Source organism: Palaemon carinicauda, chromosome 17 (genome assembly GCF_036898095.1).
Source record: "Palaemon carinicauda isolate YSFRI2023 chromosome 17, ASM3689809v2, whole genome shotgun sequence".
In the NCBI taxonomy this organism is placed as follows: domain Eukaryota; kingdom Metazoa; phylum Arthropoda; class Malacostraca; order Decapoda; family Palaemonidae; genus Palaemon; species Palaemon carinicauda.
The window spans coordinates 122,341,994-122,362,848 of NC_090741.1; the positions used below are offsets into that span (position 1 = coordinate 122,341,994).

At 38.1% G+C, this 20,855-nt stretch overlaps 1 pseudogene; it reads left to right on the forward strand.

Annotated features, from left to right (window-relative positions):
* Window positions 1-4,006: 4,006 nt before the first annotated feature.
* Window positions 4,007-6,644, forward strand: LOC137656574 (uncharacterized; annotated as a pseudogene).
* The last annotated feature ends 14,211 nt before the right edge of the window (window positions 6,645-20,855 follow it).

The following is a 20,855-nucleotide window of genomic DNA, read 5'->3' on the forward strand; positions in this document are numbered from 1 at the left end:
CGCAACGACAACTTATGAAAAAAATATGTTTCCAATATGAAAATTCACGTTTTGTTCGTAAATGACGTTTTATTTTGTGGCTAATAAACAATTAGTGAGATATACCATAATATATAAGCATATAATGGTGGACACCCAGTGGGAACCGGGTGTTTAAGACGGGGAAATATAATAGGAAAACGGTAAAGAATGGTAGTGTAAAACTTTTGTTATCTATACATTATTTTCTGGGACGTATAACAAATCCATTAAAAACTACCAAAATTATATACATTCTATAAAACAGTGATAATTCTCATTCGTTCGTTGACCTTATGAGCATTGATCGCATTCACTCCCGTGCATTCGCGTGTACATGCCTTGGTGAGCACTAACCATTTTCAGCTTTCTGCGCATTTACTCGTGTTTCTTTGTCTGTGCATACCTTTGTTGTATTTTAACCATTTTTACCCTTTTGAGCATGAACTGTCCCTTCACTTTTTCCCAGGCAATGGGATTACTTGTGTTCCTATATTTCTACTTGGTCCTTCCCCTTTATACTTTTTTCCAACTCGAGATGAGATTCCATTCTTCGGGGAAAATTCAAGTATTCTGCAAGGGGAGATACTAGACCGGGAGCCAGCAGTGGTTTGGGTAGCTGAAAAGCGAACCAATTTTCTTAGTCATAGTGATGTTGTATGTACATCACTGTTTATGAAAACTGAAGTCTGCCGGGGATCTGGTGGTGGGTGTGGCCCTCAGCGGCTTGAAAGTGATATAGAAAAATTGACCTAGATCAGCTGGAAAGTGAACCACTTGATAATGGTGTTGAAATGTCCCTTATACCTTCAGGAACTGGGAATGGATACTGACAGACTTTTTGTGTGGTGGCGTGACCCTGACAGACTTACGTAACTGCCACGTCAAAATTGACCTAGATCAGCTGAAAAGCGAACCGAATGAAACTTGTTGTAAAATCATCAGTACCACCCCAGGTATAGTGAATGACCACTGACAGACAGTTTCTGTTGTGGGGTACCCCTGACAGACATGCCCAAATGACCAGACCCCATAAATGACCTAGATCAGCTGATAAGCGAACCAAATGAAACTTTTTGTAAAATCATCAGTACCACTCCAGGTATAGTGAATGACCACTGACAGACAGTTTCTGTGGTGGGGTAGCCCTGACAGACATGCCCAAATGACCAGACCCCATAAGTGACCTAGATCAGCTGAAAAGCGAATCAAATGAAACTTGTTGTAAAATTATCAGTACCACTCCAGGTATAGTGATTGACAATCAATCTTTCAATGTGCTTTAAAACATTAAATTTGTTTCAGGTTCAAAGTAATTGAAGAAATGGACCAAGACAAATCTCCTTCCCAGGTGGAAGATCTATTGGAAAGATTCTCAAACTGGAGATGATAATAATTGTACATCACCAAGAGTAAACGGGAAGGTAATGAAAATTTCAACTTCTAATTGTTTTAGTGGTGTTTTCAGATCGTTTCAGAACAAACATTTGTTATTGTATGAAGCACTAATGGTATTAAGAAGTTTGGTATTTGTGGATGTTTTTTTTTCTAGGGTAATGAAAATGGTGCGGTGGCCTCCATCTGTTTCATCTGCAAAACGTTAACTGAAGAGGATAAACAGTTGAAGAGAATTGAGAGAACAGGACACTCCTTGAAGAATGCAGCATCCATTCGTTCCATCCTGATGAGTGACAAATATGAAGAAGTCACAAGAAGGATTATGTGCTCTGACTTTTGTGGTGATATGTACCATCCCTCCTGCCACCGAAAATACACTGCTGTGAAGAGACCGAAAGATGAGTTGGGTCCATCAAAGAGAGATACAAGGTCAAGCAGTGTCTTGCCAAAGACTGAGAGACATGGCATCTTAAAGAGAGAGTGTATCTTCTGTGGGAAGGAGAGGAAAAAGAAACGGGGAAAAGAGGAACCACTTACATCAATTGCAACTAAAGGTGGCTGTGATACACTATTGGAGCGGGCCCATAGATCCACAAATGAACAATTCAAAAGTTTGATCATGGGCAATATTGATCTTATTGCCAAAGAGGGTAAATACCACAAGTCGTGCAGATGGCATTTCATGCATGAGACAGAAGTGGCAGAAACAAGTTGTGCAACACCTCATGATATCCATAAAAGGGCGTTCAAATCACTGTGTGGTTTCATCACAGAACAAATCATCCAAAATGAAAAGTCTCCGATGGTGACATCATTGTTGAATAAGTACAAAGCTGAATACACAAGCAATGGAGGTGATCCCCAAGATGTTGACGCATACACAACACAAAATCTGATAAGGAAAGTTTAAGATAAATTTGGTGACCAAGTCCGAGTGAAGCTTGCTGACAATAGAAGGGGAAATTTCATCCATGCCGCATCACTCACTGAAGAACAGGCACGAGTACATCTGTATGACAACACAAAGGAACACGAGGAAAATGAAAAACTTATATGGGCGACCCTCCATCTTCGTTCCCAGATCATGCAGTTGCCAAAATTCAAAGTGCCTGATCCAGCCACAGTGCAAAATCTGAAAGAAAGTGCACCGGATATACCAAAGCAACTGGAGCTGTTTTTTAGAAGCCTCTTAGGTGGCCTTACACCAAACTTACAAGGGCCTCAAAATGGGGCAATTGACCGAAAAGCATCGATGGCATCTGATGCTGTGTTCAATGCTACGCATGGTACAGTTAAGCCATGGAAACACACTGCAATGGGACTGGGTGTAGCTTCACTGACGGGATCGAAGTTAACATTGCAGATTTTGAACCGTGCAGGTCATAGCATTAGTTACTGTGACGCTAAAGGTCTTGAAACTGAATTCGCTTATTCAGTTTCATCAGGTAGTCATGTTGCACCTGATGGTATTTATTTACTCGCAGATAGAGCAACAGCCTGTGTATGGGACAACAATGATGCAAATGTGGAGACACTAGATGGAAAAGCAACACTTCATTCCACTGTTGGTCACACGTATCAAAACACAGCTGAGCAAGACAAGGGGCAATTTAGTAACTCTTCCTTTCAGTTCCGTGATGGAAAAAATAGAAGAACATTTGTGAGAAATGAGCAGGAAATTCCTCCACTTAGAAAATCCTTGAAGGCAGCCATCTTCACCAGTACGGCCGCAACAATCACGAGTCAAGGCAGTGGTAGCGCCTCATCTCTACAACTCCATCAAAGACCAGGGCTACAGCTGAAACCATTGGATTTGTACTGGTTTTTGCAACTGAAAAAAAGGTGACACTCCACTTTATGCAGGATTCATCAGCAATTTTGTGAAGGACATGCTCCCACTGCAACGAATCTGCTATATGGACCCAATTCCAAAATCTCCTACAGATAATGCAGTTGTGAGAGAGACTATGATTCGTACTCTTAATGTTGCAAAGGAAACCGGACAAAGTTATGCAGTCGTGACGTATGATCAGGCTGTTGCCCTCAAAGCTTATTCTATCCAAGCTCTCGAGTCCCCTCTCTTTGACAAGTTACTGATCATGTTAGGCAATTTTCACATTGAGCTAGCATTTTATGGTGCAATCGGAACTATGATCAACGAAAGTGGAATAGAATTTATCCTAAATGAAGCAGAAGTCTTGGCAGAGGGTTCGATGATGGGCTTCATGAAGAGGAAGTTCTACAATCGTTGTATAAGAATTCATGAACTTCTGGCTAATGTAATGGAACAAAAGCTGTATGACCGTTTCGTGCAAGACCTTGCAGAGGAGGAGTATCAAGCATTTCAAGATGTGATGATGACGATTCCATCAAATCAAGTTGAAGACCATCTCTCTGATCCAGTTGTTATGCAGCACCTTCTGAAATATGAAGAATTCTTCTATTCTGTCATGGAGGGAACCATTGGTCCAATGGCTCAGTTCTGGGGAACATATGTATTCCTGGTAAACAGGGTACACCGTGAGCTACAGCGCTGTGTTAAAAAAAATGATGTAGATGGATACATAGATGTTTTCCCTGTCATACTGGATGTCTTCTTCTCTTTAAATCGTCCAAATTACGCCAGATGGGGAACACTGTTTCTACACAAGCTGACATCTTCCCACCCTCAACTCAGAGAAATACTTCAGACGGGGCTTTCTCAATACGGCGAACAAAGAAGAACTACTCCAGGTCGGCAGTTGATCTCTCACTTGAACAGACAGTAAATCGGGATGCAGCGTCCAGTATGAAAGGGATTGTAGCCTTCAGAAATTCTGAAAATGCCAGATGAAGATGGTCCATGACCATGACCCAGAGAGCCATGGCCGTACTGGAGCTGAGAGCTTTTGCTGGACTTGAAGTGGGAGAGAGTGCCACAGCACAGTGCCGTTCATACAGAATAAGAAAAGACAACAAGCAAATGCAGGCTCTAAGTGAGAAAATAGACGAATTCTGCAATCCCTTCAGTCCTGAAGCTCCAGACACAATGGTGAACCTTGCAACTGGGCGGGCGGCAACAAAAGAAACTGAGAGGTATCTCCTTGGAACATTGCAGAGGGGGCAGGTAGCAAGACAACAATTCGAAAGAGAGTGGCACAAGGACTCGGCAAGATTTCTGAAGTCAGTAAAAAGGATAAGGGTGAATAACTTCGCATCTGAAAACAAAAAGAAGAAAAAAAAGGGACGACTCCTGCTACAGAAACTGCAAAGAGGGTTTAAAGTCTGAGGGACTTTTTCATAAGAATCATCATTGTTGTGGCCGAAAATACCAACTTCGATCTCAGGCACGTTCTCACGTACCCAATCACATCATATCCTCTTTCCCTGGCACATGCTGATGGAGCACTCTTGAAGAGCAGGAAGCATACATTACTGAATAGGCTGGAAGAGTTCCAGAAAGACACACCAATCCCAACAGAGGTACATCAAGGTATTTGTGTTCGGATATATGATGGAGGCCTGCTTATTCATTCTGTCTTGTCAGTTATGAATGTTGGAACATCGTATGGAGCTATTGCCCGAACCATCCTATCTACAGTATGCACTGGTGGAGGGGATGAAATCCATGTCTGCCTTGATAAGTACGTCGAAAATTCAGTCAAGGACAGTGAGAGAAAATTGCGTGGTGCAGAAGATTCTGTTTACACAATCACTGGACCTAACCAAACAATGAGACATAAAGGAGCAAAACTTCTCAAGAATGGAATGTTCAAAAACGACCTTGGAAAATTTCTGCTAAAGGAATGGGGGGGAAATCACTATTGGAACATCCTAAATGGAAAAACACTGTATGCTTCTTATGGCGGTGAATGTTTCCAATATACGCCAAATGACTTCCAGGAGATCTCAGTGACCAGCCCAGCTCACCTCCAGGCCAACCACGAGGAGGCAGATACCCTTATAGCATTCCACCTGGAAAATACCTCAGGAAGCAAGGTCCTTGTACGAGCATCCGATACAGAAGTTCTCATTATACTTATTGGTATACTTGGAAATCAAGACCCAGAAGTGAGGTCCTCTAAAAATATCTTCATGGACTGTGGCAGCGGAAACAGCAGGCGATACATTAATGTCACCAATATTGTAGAGGTCCTTGAGGAGCGAAAATCAGGACTCCCAAAAGCACTGGCGGGGTACCACGCATTCACTGGATGTGACTTCACATCAGCCTTTTACAGGTAGGATTTTGTTCCACCTTCAAATGACAGATTGAGTTGGCATACTCATTATACAGCAAAGATTTAGAATCATGACAAAATGAAGTTAATTAGTTTGAAGAGATAGTCATGCCGTTGTTACCTACATGATTCATAATCCCTTTCAGGAAAGGCAAAGTCAAACCTCTGGAAATACTTGAGAAGGACCCAACTGGAAGCTTTCTCCAGTTGTTCTCCAACATGGGTGAAGTTGACGGTGAAGTGGACATAGACGTGGCATCCGAGTTTGTTTGCAAGAAATATGGCCAAAACAAAGAACGTGATGTAGATGAAGCACGTTATAGAAAAATTATGCAGATGTCGGGCACAGTAGATAAGGTATATATGTATGAAATGTGTTGGGTTTTCAGGATGTAACGTGTCTCCCTTGAATTGACTTAAGAGAGTAACAATGTATTCAAATCGTAACCTCCAATGCACATTCTATGATATTTCTTTCTGTCTCTCACTCTAGGGTCTTAACAACCCACATTTATTTTGACACAAAAAGCATTCAGAGTGCATTACTCAATTATTTCAATCTAATCTAACTTAAGAACATTCTCTTTTGAAGTATTTTGTCATATGATTCCACATTCCTTTCAGGAAAACCCACTTCTTCATATAAAAAAGGTTGACTGCGCATTGTTGCCCCCAACACGTCGGACACTTAAGAAAAAACTACTGAGGGCACACTACGTGACAGTTTTGTGGAGTCATGCTAACACAAAATCACCTGATCAAGGCCTATGCGCCACTGATTATGGTTGGGCAGTAGATGGTGACTTGTTGCAGCCAACCTGGTTTGACGGACCAGCCGTTCCTGATTCTTTATTTGCTAATGACAGTGACAAAGATCAGGAAATTCTTAGTCAATCAGAGGAAACATTGATGGAAACAGATAACCTTGATGAACTGAGTGACTATGACCAGTGTGAGGATGAGCCATGGAGTGAGGACTCAGATTCTGATACTGAAGAGATGGATTAGTATATTTAATAGTTGGTCCTCCATTGACACAATGTATTTAATGCAAGGTTATAGTATGTGCACAAAACATTTAACGATGTAATACATATGGCCAGCCGGATCTATCCCTCTTTTTTACTATTATTTCTCAGCATCCACAATGATGTGAAAGGAATTATTATGGATTATATTTTCATTCAGTCTGATCAATTCTATTGTGCATGTACGATATTAGATATTAAATATTAGATATTAGATATATGTTTAAGGAAATGCACTTAATCCATTGTAACTGTTCGATGATAAGCACTTATTATCAGGATGGCGTTATTTACTTTGGTGTCTTTCAGAAAACATAATTTCAATTTTATTTATATTTACTTCTTCAATATTTTTATGTATTACATTGTCAGGGATATAGATGTTCTATGGGAAACAATGTTCACTTCAACATTGGCCAGTGATGAGTAAACATGATAATTTTATATGTTCGTTTCATTCTATTTCATCTGTTTTGCTTACAAGCTAATCTAGCTTTAACCCCTTCTGGACTTGGATGTAGTGACCAGTGTTACAAAGCATCATTACATCTTGGTCCTGAAGGAATTAATTATGGGGTCTAGTCATTTGGGCATGTCTGACAGGGGTACCCCACCACAGAAACTGTCAGTGGTCATTCACTATACCTGGATTGGTACTGATAATTTGACAACAAGTTTCATTTGGTTCGCTTTTCAGCTGATCTATGTCACTTATGAGGTCTGGTCACTTGGGCATGTCTGTCAGGGCTACCCCACCACAGAAACTGTCTGTCAGTGGTCATTCACTATACCTGGAGTGGTACTGATAATTTTACAACAAGTTTTATTTGGTTTGCTTTTCAGCTGATCTAGGTCACTTATGGGGTCTGTTCATTTGGACATGTCTTTCAGGGGTACTCCACCACAGAAACTGTCTGTCAGTGGTCATTCACTATACCTGGAGTGGTACTGATAATTTTACAACAAGTTTCATTTGGTTCGCTTTTCAGCTGATCTAGGTCACTTATGGGGTCTGGTCATTTGGGCATGTCTGTCAGGGGTACCCCACCACAGAAACTGTCTGTCAGTGGTCATTCACTATACCTGGAGTGGTACTGATAATTTTACAACAAGTTTCATTTGGTTCGCTTTTCAGCTGATCTATGTCACTTATGAGGTCTGGTCACTTGGGCATGTCTGTCAGGGGTACCCCACCACAGAAACTGTCTGTCAGTGGTCATTCACTATACCTGGAGTGGTACTGATAATTTTACAACAAGTTTTATTTGGTTCGCTTTTCAGCTGATCTAGGTCACTTATGAGGTCTGGTCACTTGGGCATGTCTGTCAGGGCTACCCCACCACAGAAACTGTCTTTCAGTGGTCATTCACTATACCTGGAGTGGTACTGATAATTTTACAACAAGTTTCATTTGGTTCGCTTTTCAGCTGATCTAGGTCACTTATGGGGTCTGGTCATTTGGGCATGTCTGTCAGGGGTACCCCACAACAGAAACTGTCTGTCAGTGGTCATTCACTATACCTGGGGTGGTACTGATGATTTTACAACAAGTTTCATTCGGTTTGCTTTTCAGCTGATCTAGGTCAATTTTGACGTGGCAGTTACGTAAGTCTGTCAGGGTCACGCCACCACACAAAAAGTCTGTCAGTATCCATTCCCAGTTCCTGAAGGTATAAGGGACATTTCAACACCATTATCAAGTGGTTCACTTTCCAGCTGATCTAGGTCAATTTTTCCGTATCACTTTCATGCCGCTGAGGGCCACACCCACCACCAGATCCCCGGCAGACTTCAGTTTTCATAAACAGTGATGTACATACAACATCACTATGACTAAGAAAATTGGTTCGCTTTTCAGCTACCCAAACCACTGCGGGCTCCTGCTCTATACGTTTTTCACATGCACATTGAAGTATTTTACTTGACTTGGTCATGATATTTCCGTGTGTATGTATACACTGATGCAATACCTACATGTATATAATTTTAATCCTCACAAGTTTAAACTGGTTACACAGTCCTGTTTCACTTTTTACACTGTTTTCTTCCTTGTGACAACATTTCGAATAATTTTCATACTAATAATACTTATTTTGGACTTGACCTCATGTTAATAATTCATTATCAATGTCTCCAACCATTCTACCCCTCTACTGTATATAAGAGATTTTGACATAAGAAAAATCTATATACAGCTACCAGGGAGTCGTTTTAAGGCAGCAGTTCCCTGCTATGACGTTTTAGTAGACACAGAGGTGTGCCGGCTTCACAAGAACCATAAAGGCTGACTCACACCTGACACTCACACTCACGTGCAGGCAATAGATAGCGCTCAAATATTCTTTAATGATAAACAGGCAGAGTATTCAAACCATCCAGTCAATCATTTTCGCTCAACTCCAGTCACGGTCACAGTCAAGCTCACGATCAAAGCAAAAGATATTTTGAACGTGCTCAAACTTGAGCGAGAGGTGTCTTCCTTCATTATATCTGATCCAGTTTTGGACAAAATATACTCGAATGTCCCTTTTGGCATGAGGAAATAATTAAAGAATTTTTCTTCGTCATCTATAAGATGGGTATATAAAGTGTTATATTCTCCTTCACTCTTCACTAGCATAGGATGCACCTAAAATCTCCTCCTTTTCCTCTCTCCCTCTTCCTCACCCTGCGCTATGGCTATATCCGCCAATTCTAGAGCCGAAAAATCACACATGGTTCACCAATGCCAACACAAAACAAACTGAGCTCAGGAGAGCTTGAGCGCCATATGTGAACACACCAGCTGAGTGAGAGCTTGACCGTGACTTGGGCGTGAGCGTGAGTGTCAGGTGTGAATCAGGCCTAAGGGTACGTAGTAAGAAGGGGAAGGTGGGCTTGTAAATATTAGCTAGCCTTAGCCAAGAGCTAGGGGTAAATAGTTACCCTAGGCCAAGACTGGTGAAAAAAGCATGAAAAAAAGCGAATGTCTTTCCGAGAATTATACCACAGTTGTAAAAGTATATATATATATATATATATATATATATATATATATATATATATATATATATATATATATATATATATATATATCCTAAAACACTTTATGACGCTATAAAACACTGAATGATTTGAAAACATGAGCTGCAGGCTTCAGCCATGCAACGGCCCTAGGATAAAAATGGAAGCATAAAGAAAAAACAAGGGGACGGGGGAGATTCTCTACCAAAAAAGAATAATGTACTCAACTTAACCAATGAAGCAGAAGCAGAAGCATCCATAATCCCAAATACACTAAAAAACTTTGACGAAACAAGCAGAAAACTCCCAAAGTGATCTAACAAGATGGCACTGCAATAAGGAATGGAGAACCAGCGAACATGTTTACAGTAAAACACTGGGATCGGAGTTGTAAAGGCTCTCCCACGTATCTAATCCTATCCCATATCCTATGCGGCAAGGTTAACTCTAATCGGGAAAGGATAGCTGTTGTTGTTTTAAACACATCCCTGTTACAACACGATATCTCTCTGGATATTCGCTCCATGGGTTAGAACCCTGTGATACCCCTACAGGTAAAATTCTCCGGTATATCACTTGTAGGAAATATCCGAAGTAGAAGCTGCCTAGAGGAACTTCCAACAGGATGACATGGCTCAAGCTCAAAAATATAAATATCCATTTGCCCAGGCTCCAATGGGTTAATTCGTCCTGTTAACCTGGTTGATCCGATGACAAACTGATGCGTGAAAATATTTGTTGCCATGAGTGATCCAATGGCGCAAATTGCGCGTCATACGCAACATATTTTGGGGGAAATTCAGCGTAAATACGTGCGTCAATCAAGGAAAACGAAACTCACACAACGAGCTGGGAGATGGCGGAGGTAAAAGTGGAGCCTAAAATAAAACAATGTACTAGCTGCCCATGCGACACAGGCTTATGTTTATCTTCCACTTTATCTCACCGCATGACCCAGTTTGGTGACATATTTAGCCACTAGCGAGATTTTTTTTTTTAATATACGATTTTCGCCTTTTTCTAGTGAATAGTGCATTATAAGAATGTAAAGACATTGGAGATTGGGTATAAAGACGTGAGAACTAATACACTTTTATATTGAATTAAAATTCATTTCTTTAATCATTTTGTGTAAATAAATTGCCGAGTTATGATTTTTTTTTATGATGATTTATATTCATCCATTCGTCCCTCCTTTTTTTACTACATTTTGCCTAATTCATGTTATCAATTGTTTAGAAATGCTAGTACTGTGAAAAGAGTAAGAGTACTTGTTGTTGTTGTTTTTTTTCACTTTGCTTTTTCTCTAATGTGACCTACTTATTTTCACTGTATATTTTTGCATCCTTTCTCCGTAATATTTCCTGAAATTATGGTTAATTTGATTCCAGCTGCGTTACAGATGATTAGATGACGTTGCACAGTGAATATATAGATAAGAAAAGTCCAAGAGAAGCTACTGAAGGAGTAGGTACCCCACTGTAAGTTTTGGATTGAATGGTTGCTTATGTTTGTGTATATAAGTGTTTATACGCGTGTGTAAAGTTGCGTGTGTGTAAGAATCGTGTGTCATTTACTCTTTTATGTTTGAGTTATCTATTTTCATTTCTGTTATATAATTTTTTGAAAATATACTTATAGCATTTGAATAGGTATCAGTTGCATGTTTGATTTTATATTTGAACATATTCATTATATGATAATTATACAATAATTGTGGAGAATTTTTTGATGGTTGTGTTCTGGGTGGGAACTTAGTCCGGGAAAGTCTCCTTATAACAGTTACATAAAGTTCAACAGGGGAGGATATGAGCACTTACTCTCGGGGCACAAACACCCTGCTAATACTTTACTGTCACAATTCACTAACCATCACTCTAAATACAAAAGGGGGAAATTTTACTGTCCAGAGGCCGAAGCACTCCACACGTAGGATTAACAATAATTTATGGCCTACTCTAGCTTTGTCAGGTCTATAGTCATCTCATTCTCAGGCTCTGTTCCGGCTCCGTCCCAGCTACCCCAATGAAATGCTGGACAGTTATTTTACGTTAATGTAAGGTAGACAAAATCCAAAATGGGAGCAGTGATGTAAAGTAGTTTAAAAGTTTAAAGATAAGGATCTTTACCTTCGAAGCAAATATATTAATGCAAAGTACCTCGCTGTTACCACCTATGGACTTACTCAGGTTTTCTCTTTAAATATTGGGTACTTTGTCCCGTGATCAACTATTCATTTCACACATTAAAATAAATGAGGGAGCAAAAATACTAAGGAGGTTTGATTAACCTAATATTGATTTATTCACAAATTTACATAAAAGAAACGGGCATCTGAACAAAGACAAAAATGGAATGATAAAGAGAATGCAAATTAAAAGCAATTCAAAATTATAAAGATGATGGTTTAGACACGCGGTCTGCAATAATCAAAATGGGGTCTGGCACGTGGCCCACGTGACCCAGAGACTATGCTAGTCTCCAAACAAGAAATAATAATGGAAAAATATTTACACACAATCCCACCGCACACAGTCCGAATATTGTAATTAGCCAGGTTCCCTATAAAGTTAAAATTAGTCTAAGCTAATAAAAAATGGGGGAAAACTAAATGGCCATTGTTGTAGTACCTGCACTCCTTTAAGATTAGTCCTATGCCCTTGATAGCTGTTGACCTGGTTGTTGCACTAATGGGCACGCTGCACTCTTGCCTGGCTCACCCCAAGAATTCTCACTGTGGCTACAACTAGGTACACCAGGGTCCTCTTCTTCTCAATCTCTCCGACCGGCAGCAACCTTTTGTGAGTCGAGTTTTGGGAGAGAGGGGGGGGGGGGGGGGTGAGCCAGAAGTACATGGGTTCAATGACCAGGCAGGTCAGCTAGCCAGGGCAGCTTCTCGTAGAATGCGGTCGACACTACGGTCGAAGAGATCACCTGGCTTCACCTTTCCAGACAGGCGAAGAGCTTGATGCGCATGGTAATCCATTGGGGTTGCCATATCGGGACTTCAGGACAGGGCAATATCTTGTTGAAAGGAGTACAGAGGAGGCAGGATTTTGTACTAAATACTTAGAGAAATCTTGCTGCTCTAAGGGAGTTTATATATACAACAATCCTACCTATTCTGGCTTGCTAAAAATTAATATTTTAAATGATTGATTAGCAATGGACTGGTGCGATAGGCATACATCTTAAAATTAACAAACCTTAATTGGTATTGAGAAATATAAGATGCATTAATTCAGCAGTATTGGAATTTATATAAAATGTGCAGTTTAGGAATTTAATCTCGACCCATGTAGTTTAAGGAAAGAACCAACATACGCCGGGGTTACCACTAAGGCCATCTGTTGTGCGTATCTACGCTGTGACGTCTCGAGCTTGGCGTGCGCCACTGTCAACAAGTTTAGATTAGTCTTCCCTATATTTCGTTAAAGAAAACTAGATGTAGGAGAGAATGTTTAAGGGGTAGCTATAGTATTAGTAGAAGAGAGCTAAAAATACGATTGAAAGAAGAAGAGTGAAGAAAATTCTTCACAATAATAATAACAACAACAAATACATTTAGCGCACGAATGTTCTTTTTATGAAGCATCAACATATATATATATATATATATATATATATATATATATATATATATATATATATATATATATATATATATATATATATATATATATATATATATATATATATATATATATATATATATATATATATATATATATATATATATATATATATATATATATATATATATATGTATCAATATCATTCAATTGCTCAAACTTTTATGACAGGAAATCTAAATTAGTATATATTGTACATCGCTCAGTATCGTACAAAAACTGACTAGTGCTGTTTTGAGCTTAATGTTGGAATCACACATTTCGGTATCTTGCTCCCGTTTTTTTTACCGTAAGAGGATTTAATGGTAGTTGGCAACTAAACACGTCAAACTTGGGCTTGCGAGTAACACAAGGGTGTTGTTATGCCTGACGGCAACGTGTTTTTTTTTTTTTTTTTTTTTTTTTTGGGGGGGGGGGAGGGGGTGCACGTACCGTCTGGTATCCTGTTAGATGTAAATCACGGTACATGAGCGAGTGTACAGTTTTGGTGGGTTTGTCGGCCTGCTGACGTTAGCTTGTTGTTGTTGGGGTATTAAAGCCAACACTTGTTGTTGGCACGGGCCTTTCCCTTGGTTGGCCCGTAGACAATGACGTTAGCATGTAGTTCAGACGTATATAGCATGTAGGTCAAATATAAGCATGGTACGTTTTTGGTGGGTAAATCTTTGATTGGTAAGTTAGACTGGGTACACCTGGCAACATTTCTGACTGACACCCTAGCGGAAAATATTGGAAACTTCGGACCAGCTGGTATTTAAAGGGTCACAAGATAATTCAGTTCACTAGTTCAGTGACTAAGCATCTATTTTTTATGTTGTAGGCCTATACTTGTGTCACAATATCGCGTATTTCCTTATAATGACTTGGTTTCTCTGTCTGTTGTGTTTGCTGTTGTATGTACTATTATATTAAGGAGTTAAAGTGAATACATAATGAAACTAATAGCAACACCAAAAGAAATTAAATATTTCAAACTTATAACTCAAAAGAATCAATACCGGATTAGAGATAATGATACTTAAAATACCAGAATAAAATAACAAACAAATAAGTAAAAGAAGCAAATGCATAATGCAAATATCAAAAACTTATGAAATGAATCTTTCAAATATATTTCCGGAAATAGTCAACAATTTAAAACCAAGGTTGAGCCAAATACTGATCTTTGGTCAAGATCCGCCGTCTTATGTGTTATTAAATGGTATTATTTCGTGCAAATTGGCTTCCCTGCCCTTCATGGTTGATGATTCTTTTACCTTCGCTATTAATGAAAGGATTAGCATGTCTCTAAAAGAGGGAGCATTCATCAAAAGATCCTACGAAATTCTATAATTATTTGACAAAATAATCAGAAAACCTTAAAGGCATTAATTATAAAGATAGATTATACTGTAGTTCATCCCTTTTCCTCCACCTCACTATAGGCATTCAATGGTTTGACACACAGGTGCGGAGAAATTAAGTTCTTTGACAGATAATCAGAAAGCGTAAAGTTGTTGCCAGTAAAGACAGATTATATCTCGGTCTTATTTCTCTTAGGTTAATTTTAATTGTGTGTGTGTGTGTGTGTGTGAGAGAGAGAGAGAGAGAGAGAGAGAGAGAGAGAGAGAGAGAGAGAGAGTTTTATTCTTTATTCTTTGCCGTTTAGCATGAAGTTTTAGAATATTGTATTTTAGTCATATTTCAACATTAAAGAAAAGTGCAACTGAAAATTATTTAGCTAAAAGTGTTTACAATATTCATTAAAGCCTTGATACTTCGCTAAACATTAAGGAAGTCCTGTGCGAAGCTTTGCTCGCGGTTTTTCCATTTCTGACGTCACACTGAGCAAAGTTTACCGAGCAGAGCAGGAAAAAAAAAATTGCTTACGACAGTAAACAAGAGCAAGTGTGATGCAAGCATAAGTCCAGTTTATGTCTATTGATAGGGCGATTTTTTTTTTCTAGGATGGGTTTTGCGTATTTAAATAACAGTAACATACATGTGCCATCCACAACTTTATGTGGTGTAAAGTTAAATGTTATATTATAATTTTTTATATGTGAAAAAAAAAAATTCTCCCGTATTTCACATTCCATTGCTCATGTATTTATCCATACGATCTATCAATTTTATTGACCACATTATAGGAAATTTCATAAGCTTTTCGATGCTATTCTTAATTATTCTCTTGTATTTATTCATAAAGGAGTTATCACGCTAAATGTGAGCGCATCTTTATTTCCTCAAGTCACCGAAATATGTGTGAATTTACACTCGTAGAAAAATCTTGATAGGTGGGTTTGTGCTTCTGTAAATATCTGCAATATATATGTTTCATACCTGATTAGAAATATGGTATATAAAACAACATAAAAGTTTTAAACACTGTTATACAAAAAATAAATTATCGTCAAAACCCAGCAACATAATTGTAAAACTTACTCCCTTATTTCTAACAGTAATTGCTCAAAATTTGTTTTCCAGCAATGCATATTTTATCTATTTATTCATGTTATTGGAAATTTAATCGGCTTTACAATTTAACCTTTAGTTTTTATTTACCATATTTTGTTACTTCGTAACCATAAAAGCGTCAACATAAGTAGGTGAGAAAATCTGAAATTTTTGCTCCTATTTTCTATTCATGCACACCTCGCTTAATAATGCATTTATTTGAAAGTAGATGCATCCACGTGAAGGATCAATCCTTTCTACACATTTGAATATCAGAAAAAAATCCTCATACGTAGTTATTTTACTTTTTATGAATTCCAAATGAATTATTTACGTTTTTACTCCTTTTAATTTCATGTTCAACAAGCATTTCTATTATTTTTAGCATTAATTATTTTATATATATATATATATATATATATATATATATATATATATATATATATATATATATATAGTATATATATATATATATATATATATATATATATATATATTGGGACAAGGTTCGAAAACTTCGCCAATATAATGCAACAGACCAAAAGCCTTACATTTTTTTTATAGTTTGGAAGTACTGATTTAAAAAAAAAAAAAAAAAAAAAAAAACTTAACGAACATCTTTTTTCGGTGAAGGCCTTATGCGTTGTACAATTAGAATTAAAGGAGAGCCGACACTCAGGGAAAATCTCTCGTCAGATGTCAATTAAGTTCCCATGACAAAACAGATAAGGTGTTGCTCTTCATACAACTTCTGCGAAATGGGCGGAGCCTTTTCTAACCTTACCGAATCAAAGACAGTAAAGGGCTGTATGCAATGTTACAAATTCAGTTGCCATATATCATATTTCATTGTTTTGTCATTTGACATCCCAACTATCCACTGCAAATACAAAAAAGTAGTATACGAAAATAATGCTCTCTCTCTCTCTCTCTCTCTCTCTCTCTCTCTCTCTCTCTCTCTCTCTCTCTCTCTCTCTCTCTCTCTCTCTCTCTCTGTATATATATATATATATATATATATATATATATATATATATATATATATATATATATATGTGTGTGTGTGTGTGTGTGTGTTATATACATATATATATATATATATATATATATATATATATATATATATATATATATATATATATATATATATATATATAATAGATAGATAGATAGGTATTGTATGAGGGACCAAGTAGAAACTTTCCAGGGAAGGGGGGAGGGGGGGGGGGGAGTTTCTCCTTCACCGACACAAAGGAAATATGAAAGTTCAAAGTCATTTCTCTTTTGGGGGTTGTGAAAACAGGTTAATTGCTGATTCTTGATACAGCCTGTAAGATACTGAATCATTGCCTAAATGTTATTTGATAAGCGTTAATGTTAGAGACAAATTGGCTACCCTAATTCATTATTAGTTGATTTGTAAAAGATGGCAGCAGTAGAATAAAGTAGCTGGTAGTGTTGGAAGGTTGATAGGTAACGAAATGTAAGTATTAACTTTATATAAAAGATAGTCGATGATGGATACAATAGGTACTGATGACTGCATAGCACCTTGAATATAATCAGAATTTAATATTTCAATACGAAAATTAGTTGTATTGAGGTAAATGAGGACGCTTTTTCATTCTGACAAAAGCTTTCAGAAATTTGTTTTATTGACAAATCATAAAAAAAATGCTATTTAGTTGCAGAACGACGAAATTTTCCGAAATATTGTAATAAAACTAGGATATACTTATTTTTCCAAAATGTATTCTTCTCTAATTTACCCGAAAAAAAGAATTCATGTGGAGTAGCATAAACACAAAATGATTCCCCTTGCCAATACCCTGATTGTAAGTTATTCATTATTATATAATTGCTAGTAGCTTTATCTTTAAAAATTACGAAGCTAGGCTATCAAACTGACTTCTCATCAATTTGCTGCACAAAGGTCTTATAATATTGATTCAATAGGATTAACCCTTAATGGTAAAGTCCCTATTTACAGTGGTCAAGTGCCGGAATTAGCATAGCTATATGGTGCTGGATGTGGGTCTTTTGACCGGGTGAATTACTCCAGGAAGATGGGTGCTTAACAAGTGAATATATTATATTACTATCCTTGAAGATCTAGTTCGGATGATTCGAGCAATGGCTATTCATACCAGCTCCTCAGCCTATCAATCTAGTAGTTAAACCACAATTTTTAAAGCTGATGCAGTAAGTGGGGAGAGGGAAACACCAAATATTAAAATATCTCGGAAATAAATGTTTTATTGTCCCTTTAATCACTAAATCAGACAGCTGAGGAGCGATACCCTTGGATCCCTAAATATTTTCTCTCACTCTTAATATTATATTTTCTGAGCTTCTTCCTCTATCCCCTTACATGTCGTGTTAGGTCTTTATTCCTTAACATTTGTGCTCCTTTCTTTCATTCTTTAGGTTTTTATTCTTTAACATCTGTGTTCCTCTGTTTCATCATTTAACATTTATGTTCCTTTTTATCATTCGATTCGGTGCTTGACTTGGGCCGTCAATTTTGGTTCTTAGCTTCTCACTGTCCCTCCATAAAAGAAATCTCTCCAAAGCGGAGGCATGAATCACCTTCACTTTACCATTCAAACCTGGAACTATTTGATATATGTGTGAAGCCAAGACAAGATATTCAGTAGCTGGATTCACAAATAAGGCATTTAGTGCGCTGTATTTCATCGAACCATCAAACTAAAAAAAAAAAAAAAAAAAAAAAAACTTGCATTGTGAAGCATGCTTCCATAAATAAGTGTTGTCATTCAGATTTTTTATACTGTATATATCCCATTCCTTTATCATTATTCCAGTTAACTAAAATATCTTGGTTGATTTTGAAGCAAAAGGGTAAATTTTCCTACAGAGCATTTAAGGTATATAGAAGACTACAAAATATAATGATGTAACTATATCAACCCAGACAGATGTTGGTATACGGATCCTTAAGCAAGCAAATCCTCCAAAAACCCAAAGGACGACTCACCAATTACAGCTATTTTTTCCCCAAAATTCCCCATTATTTGGATAGGCATTTGAATCTCACAAAATAATCCCGTTATCTATACCTTGTAATAATTATCTCCAATTTTGTCATACGGCCTTGATAATAATCCACCGAATAAAGCTCTTGCGATAAAGATTGAATTAGCAATGTAGCAAAATTTCACTGTATATGTTTAAAATTCAGTTAAAATGTAAATGCTAACTATTCTAGGCCAAGATCACAGCCGGTGAGATGGCAAAGTTCAACGAAAGGGAATGTAAAAAACAGGAAAAAAAAATGATGAATAAAGGGCAAGTGGCTTTGGGTATAAAGACTAACACGGCGCATCCCCTTAAATCTGAATAACTAGGGAAATATTTTACAGTAAAGTATTCTTCCGTATCACAAAATGTTGCAATCTATGAATATATAAAGGCTGTAAAAAGTTTTTAGCAGTCATTCTAGCATCTGAGATATAACGACGAGCTTTTGGAAGTATAATGCAATCATTTCTATAGGAACGATAATAATGATAATCAAAATTTTAATATGCATAAATGTCTAAAAAGGAGTTTATGTGTTGGTATATTACTTCATTGGGTAGAGTAATCTCAAACAATTTGATCTCTCTCTCTCTCTCTCTCTCTCTCTCTCTCTCTCTCTCTCTCTCTCTCTCTTGTCACATAGACCCCGCTTGAAACCCCTGTTGGAGGTCATGTACATGACCTCTGCCTGCTGGTTCTCCTGGAAAAGCATGCTGTCTCAGCTTCCACCGGCGACGGGATTCTGTCACCGTGTCAATCTGCAGACAAAGAGTTTTTTTCTGTCACCTCATTGTTCTTGCTAATTGTTTAGGAGACCAACAGCCAGGAGACGAAGGTCTTCCAGATAAGCATCCAGTTAGTGACAAAACGGACTACTACCTCGATACCCCTAGGACACGTGGCATCTCCCCATGGACGCCATTTGCCACATCTAGCGGTGTGCCACGCCTTGTAGTCAGTCGGGATGGAGCCACTGTCAAAGTAAAAGAGCTCGTAATTACTCCGTTGTTCAAGGCCACCACCATAAGAACTTTGTGTAAAATTATACTTGGTTTTTTTTTTAAATTGACAGATAAAGTGTGGGTAATAATAATATAATTTTATGTAACTACTTTCGTCTCTTCGCTGCTTGTTCAGATAAAAATAGTATTGTGATATTTGAAATAAAGAAGAGCACTTATCATTATTGTGAAAAAAAGACGCTTTGCTGAATTTTCAAGTAACTTGAGTGTGCTCAAGAAAACTATGCAACTTTTTACTTAAATACAATAAGTTGAATCGCAGCCTAATCACTGTCTTACCCCCTTTCTGAAAATTTATTTTGTTTTTAATTGTCTGTAACATGACAATTTTGGCAGCTTTGCGGTGGGATAGATTGAACGATTAGTGAAAAAAAAATAAATTACAAAATGAGTGTACATGGACTTCAAGATTTGTACATTGAAATCGACGAAATTGTCGGAGGACTACGGCATTTCGTAAGGACACAAGGAGAACCTGTACACAGTGGAACATCGATGGGCGTAGAGAGACTAGTACAGCAGGAAGAATACTAAAACAGCCCTTCACTGGAAGATGGGTTCGAACCCCGGCTCGGAGGAAATGGACGATACAGCCAATATGAAACATTTCTGAGTTCTTTGGAAGCAACGACGACGGAGCAATGTTGGAGTGATCGTCAGAAAATCATCGTGGTGAAACAGAGAATTCGAGGAAAGGACCTTAGGAAAGTGAGGAGAGATCTCGAATTCCTGGAACCCAGGTCATGGGCACATCTGAGAAGACACCTACAACGGAGATTAGGCCTAGGTACCGCCAATAACTTTGTTCCCATCCAGAAGGAAGCAACCAGGAGTTTTGAGGATCAGTCACCCACGGAGGACCTGTGGGGAGGAGACCTTAGCGCCCTTACTCCGAGTCGAGAGGGCCGAAACAGACGGCGGCCAGGAGAGGAAACTGTAAGGAAACACATTCGTCTTAGAGAGGATGACAAGGCAATGTTCCTGTTGGAAGAGAAGACGGTACCCTCTCATGTACGTCTAAAATCGTCGCCGCATTCAGTTTCCCGCCGCGGGAGC